We start from the raw sequence: 5,296 nt of genomic DNA on the forward strand, positions 1-5,296 counted from the left end.
ATCAAGGATCAATATGTTAATGATGCTGAATTTAAAGATGTATTGCAGAATTGTAAGGAAGGGAGAACTTGGAACAAGTTCGTTCTTAACGATGGATTTGTGTTTCGTGCTAACAAGCTATGCATTCCAGCTAGCTCCGTTCGTCTTTTGTTGTTGCAGGAGGCGCATGGAGGAGGATTAATGGGACACTTTGGCGTCAAGAAGACGGAGGATATACTTGCTACACATTTCTTTTGGCCAAAGATGAGACGGGATGTTGAGCGTTTTGTTGCTCGCTGCACTACATGTCAAAGAGCTAAGTCACGACTCAATCCTCATGGTTTATATATGCCTTTGCCTGTACCTAGTGTTCCTTGGGAGGATATATCTATGGACTTTGTTTTAGGTTTACCTCGAACAAAGAAGGGGAGGGATAGCATATTTGTTGTCGTGGATAGGTTCTCGAAAATGGCACACTTTATACCATGTCATAAAAGCGATGATGCTGTTAATGTTGCTGATTTGGTCTTTCGTGAAATTATTCGCTTACATGGTGTGCCAAATACTATTGTTTCAGATCGTGATACTAAATTTCTTAGCCACTTTTGGAGATGTTTATGGGCTAAGTTGGGGACTAAGCTGCTTTTTAGTACTACTTGTCACCCCCAAACTGATGGACAAACTGAAGTAGTCAATAGAACATTGTCTACTATGCTTAGGGCTATTTTGAAGAATAACAAGAAAATGTGGGAAGAATGCTTGCCTCATATTGAATTTGCTTATAATCGTTCATTGCATTCTACTACGAAGATGTGCCCTTTTGAAATTGTGTATGGTTTCCTACCTCGTGCACCTATTGATTTGTTGCCTCTTCCATCTTCGGAGAAGGTTAATTTTGATGCTAAAGAACGTTCTGAATTGATTTTAAAAATGCATGAGTTAACTAAGGAAAACATTGAGCGTATGAATGCTAAATATAAACTTGCTGGAGATAAGGGTAGAAAACATGTTGTGTTTGCACCTGGAGATCTTGTTTGGTTACATTTGCGTAAAGATAGATTTCCTAATCTGCGCAAATCAAAGCTAATGCCACGTGCTGATGGTCCTTTTAAGGTTTTAGAGAAAATAAATGATAATGCATATAAACTTGAGCTACCTGCAGATTTTGGGGTTAGTCCCACTTTTAATATTGCAGATTTGAAGCCTTATCTGGGTGAGGAAGATGAGCTTTCGTCGAGGACGACTTCATTTCAAGAAGGGGAGGATGATGAGGACATCAATACCATTGTTACACCCACAGCCCCTACTGTTACATATACTGGACCAATTACTAGAGCTCGCGCACGCCAATTAAATTACCAGGTACTTTCGTTTCTTGGTAATGATTCTAATGTTCATGAGATTATGATGCTGCCTAAATTGGATACATTTGTTTTGCTTTCAAATGAAGGGCCTAGCTTGGAGAAGGATGAACATTGGAGCAAGAACACGCATGAAGTTGATGGCATGCGCAAGGGGATCAAGAACGGAGTTACGAGTGATGATTTCAGGACTTTGAAGCCGCCATAAGGAGTGCATGAAGCCATGGACGAAATATACAAGATGCCACTTCATAATATTCGTCCATAGGCTATTCTAGGTGCTGCGTCACCTTATTAATGGGCCAGGCCCATGTAATTTCGAAATACTTAAGTATAGGCTATTTTTAGAGTCCGTATGTGTGGGGAAACAAGAGTTAGGGTTGGTTTCGGACCCCACCCTCAAGGGCCACGAAATTCCCCTCTCTTCCTCCATATATACAGCCCTTAGGGCGTCGTTTAGACTTTGGGTTTTGTTTAGATTAAAAGTTCGCCATAGCTGCAACTTCACGTACTTCGTTTGTGTCCAACGACCAGACCAAGACGTCACAGAACCCCACCTTGATCAATAAAGCTTTCATCTTATATTCGCAATATCCAGATTGCAATCTCAGTTTCTTGCTTGTTCTTCGTTTGCTCGCAGGAAACAGGCCCTCGTGGTCAGGTTGATCGTGCTCCGGCGTGGTCAATAATCCCTCGGAAGTTGGTTTAGCGATTGCTAAGGCGCGACGTCTCGCACGATCGTAGTCGGATCGTCAAGGTCGACTCCCACAGAAAACGATAGCCACCATCTCATCGAAACATCGGGACACCTTTGCCTCTATCACCCACCCAAGGGGGAGAAGAAGAAAAGGGCAGCCTCCGCCGATCTAGAGGTGGAGGCATCCAAGAAAGGGAGGACGTCCCTTACGTATGACTCCGAATCAAACGCCAACGAGTGGCGCCCTAGGCCGAAGCCCCTGGCCGGATCGTAAGTACTCAAAGGTATATACATATGTCCGACTTTTCTGGCTTATGGTTGTAATGCATTTAAATTGTATGCTGCAGTCCGGTTAAGGTCCTTCCCCATCGATCCTCCTCTTCTGGGAATTCGCTGTGTCCGAACATGATGGAGAGCGATTCTACTCCACCAGCTTCCTCCCCCACTGCCTCGGATAACACCGAGGTGTCGTCCCAAAGGCCCTTTCAAAAATGGGAGAGGTGCCGGAGGCTGCTGAGGGAGTCCTGGACTAAGGGGTCCTTGGGCGTCCGGTCTGTTATCTATGGGCCGGACTGATGGGCTGTGAAGACATGAAGGCCAAAGACTGCACCGTGTCCGGATTGGACTCTACTTGGCATGGAAGGCAAGCTTGGCGACCGAGGATTCCTTCTTATGTAACCGACTCCATGTAAACCCTAGATCCCCTTGGTGTCTATATAAACCGAAGGGGATAGTCCGGAAAGGACACCACATATATTCATTACCATACCCACATTGGCTAGACATCTATTGTTTGGCCATTACGATCTCGTGGTAGATCCACTCTTGTAACACTCGTATTCATCAATATCAATCAAGCATGATGTAGGGTTTTACCTCCATAGAGAGGGACCGAACTTGAGTAAACATTGTGTCCCCCGTCTGTTGTTACCATCGATCCTAGACGCACAGTTCGGCACCCCCTACCCGAGATCTGCCGGTTTTGACACCGACATTGGTGCTTTCATTGAGAGTTCCACTGTGTCGTTGACAAAAGGGTCGATGGCCCCCTCACGCGTCAATAATGACTTTGTCTAGGGTGGGATCTTCCTCCCCGGACAGATCTTCGTATTCGGCGGCTTCATACCGTAGGCCGACTCACTTGGCCATCTGGAGCAGATCGACAGCTACGCCCCTGGCCATCAGGTCGGATTCAGAAGCTTGAACTACGCCACGGACATCCGTGGAGACCTGATCTTCAAGGGATCTGAGCCTGCGGCGATCGCTCCCCCTCATCCCGATGAACGTGACATAAATCTGTGATCGGATCACACCCATGAGATGGTTCCTGCGGCTGCAACGACCTTAGAGCCGAAGCAGATCAAGCCATCCGAGGCCTCAGAGTCCATGGCGTTGAAGCTGCACATGGACTCGACGCCCTGCAATATTTGTTGGAGAATGTAGTAATTTCAAAAAAATCCTATGCACACGCAGGATCATGGTGATGCATAGCAACGAGAGGGGAGAGTGTCGTCCACGTACCCTCGTAGAACGTCAAGCGGAAGCGTTATGACAACGCGGTTGATGTAGTCGTACGTCTTCACGTTCGACCGATCCTCGGTAACGAACGTACGGCACCTCCGCGTTCAGCTCGGTGACGTCCCATGAACTCACGATCCAGTAGAGCTCGGGGAAGAGTTTCGTCAGCACGACGGTGTGGTGACGATGTTGATGAAGCTATCGCAGCAAGGCTTCGCCTAAACACCGCTACAGTATGACCGAGGTGGATTATGGTGGAGGGGGGCACCGCACACGGCTGGGAGAGATCTTTGTGATCAACTTGTGTGTCTAGAGGTGCCCCCCTTCCCCTGTATATAAAGGATCAAGGGGGGCGGCCGGCCCTTGTTGGCGCGCCTAGGAGGAGGAATCCTCCTCCTAGTAGGAGTAGGATTCCTCCCTTTCCTACTCCTACTAGGAGGGGGAAAGGCAGGGAGAGAAAGAGAAGGAAAGGGGGGTGCCGCCCCCTTCTCCTAGTCCAATTCGGACAGAGGGAAGAGGGCGCGCTGCCTGCCCTAGGACGGCCCCTCTCTCTTTCCCTTATGGCCCAACAAGGCCCATTAGTCCCCGGGAGGTACCGGTAACCCCTCCGGTACTCCGGTGAATTCCTGATTTCACCCGGAACTATTCCGATGTCCAAATGTAGGCTTCCAATATATCAATCTTTATGTCTCGACCATTTCGAGACTCGTCGTCATGTCCGTGATCAAATCCGGGACTCCGAACTACCTTCGGTACATCAAAACATATAAACTCATAAAACCGATCGTCACAAAACTTTAAGCGTGCGGACCCTACGGGTTCGAGAACTATGTAGACATGACCGAGACACGTCTCTGGTCAATAACCAATAGCAGAACCTGGATTCTCATATTGGTTCCTACATATTCTACGAAGATCTTTATCGGTCAAACCGCACAACACTATAGGTTGTTCTCTTTGTCATCGGTATGTTACTTGCCTGAGATTCGATCCTCGGTATCCAATACCTAGTTCAATCTCGTTACCGACAAGTCTCTTTACTCGTTCCGTAATACATCATCCCGTAACTAACTCATTAGTTATCATGCTTGCAAGGCTTATAGTGATGTGTATTACCGAGAGGGCCCAGAGATACCTCTCCGACAATCGGAGTGACAAATCCTAATCTTGATCTATGCCAAATCAACAAGTACCATCGGAGACACCTGTACACTAGTAGAAAATGGGTCAAATGTGAAGCAATTAGTGCCGCTTTGATTTTGAGCCGTCACTAATGTGTGCCTTAGTGCCGGTTCCAACGGCTAGCCGATCGCTCTCATTAGTACCGGTTCGTGGCGAACCTTTAGCACCAGTTCGTGCCACAAACCGGTACTAAAGTGAGTGGTGGCAGGATGTTGTCAGTCTAGGGCCCCTCCAGCACCTTTAGTACCGGTTTGTGGCACGAACCGGTGCTAAAGGTTCTCCTACATAAACCCTTCGTCCACCAGCTCGCTCTGTTCTTCCCCTTTCCCCTCTCATCTCTGTTCTTCCCCTATTCCTCTCAATCTCATCACACATTTTGCCCAAAATTTGTCAAGATTTGAAGGCCCCCGTCCATTCAAATGATCACAAAGGTTAGCAACTTTGTCCTTTCATCTCTCATTGCTAGATTAGCTCTTGCAATGCTTTATATAGTGATTGATTTGTGAGTTTAGTAATTTGGGAGGAATTATATATATGTGCTAGTATTTGATTTATATGC

The sequence above is a fragment of the Triticum urartu genome, chromosome 1A (genome assembly GCF_056163025.1).
Source record: "Triticum urartu cultivar PI428250 chromosome 1A, HENAU_Tu73, whole genome shotgun sequence".
Lineage (NCBI taxonomy): Eukaryota > Viridiplantae > Streptophyta > Magnoliopsida > Poales > Poaceae > Triticum > Triticum urartu.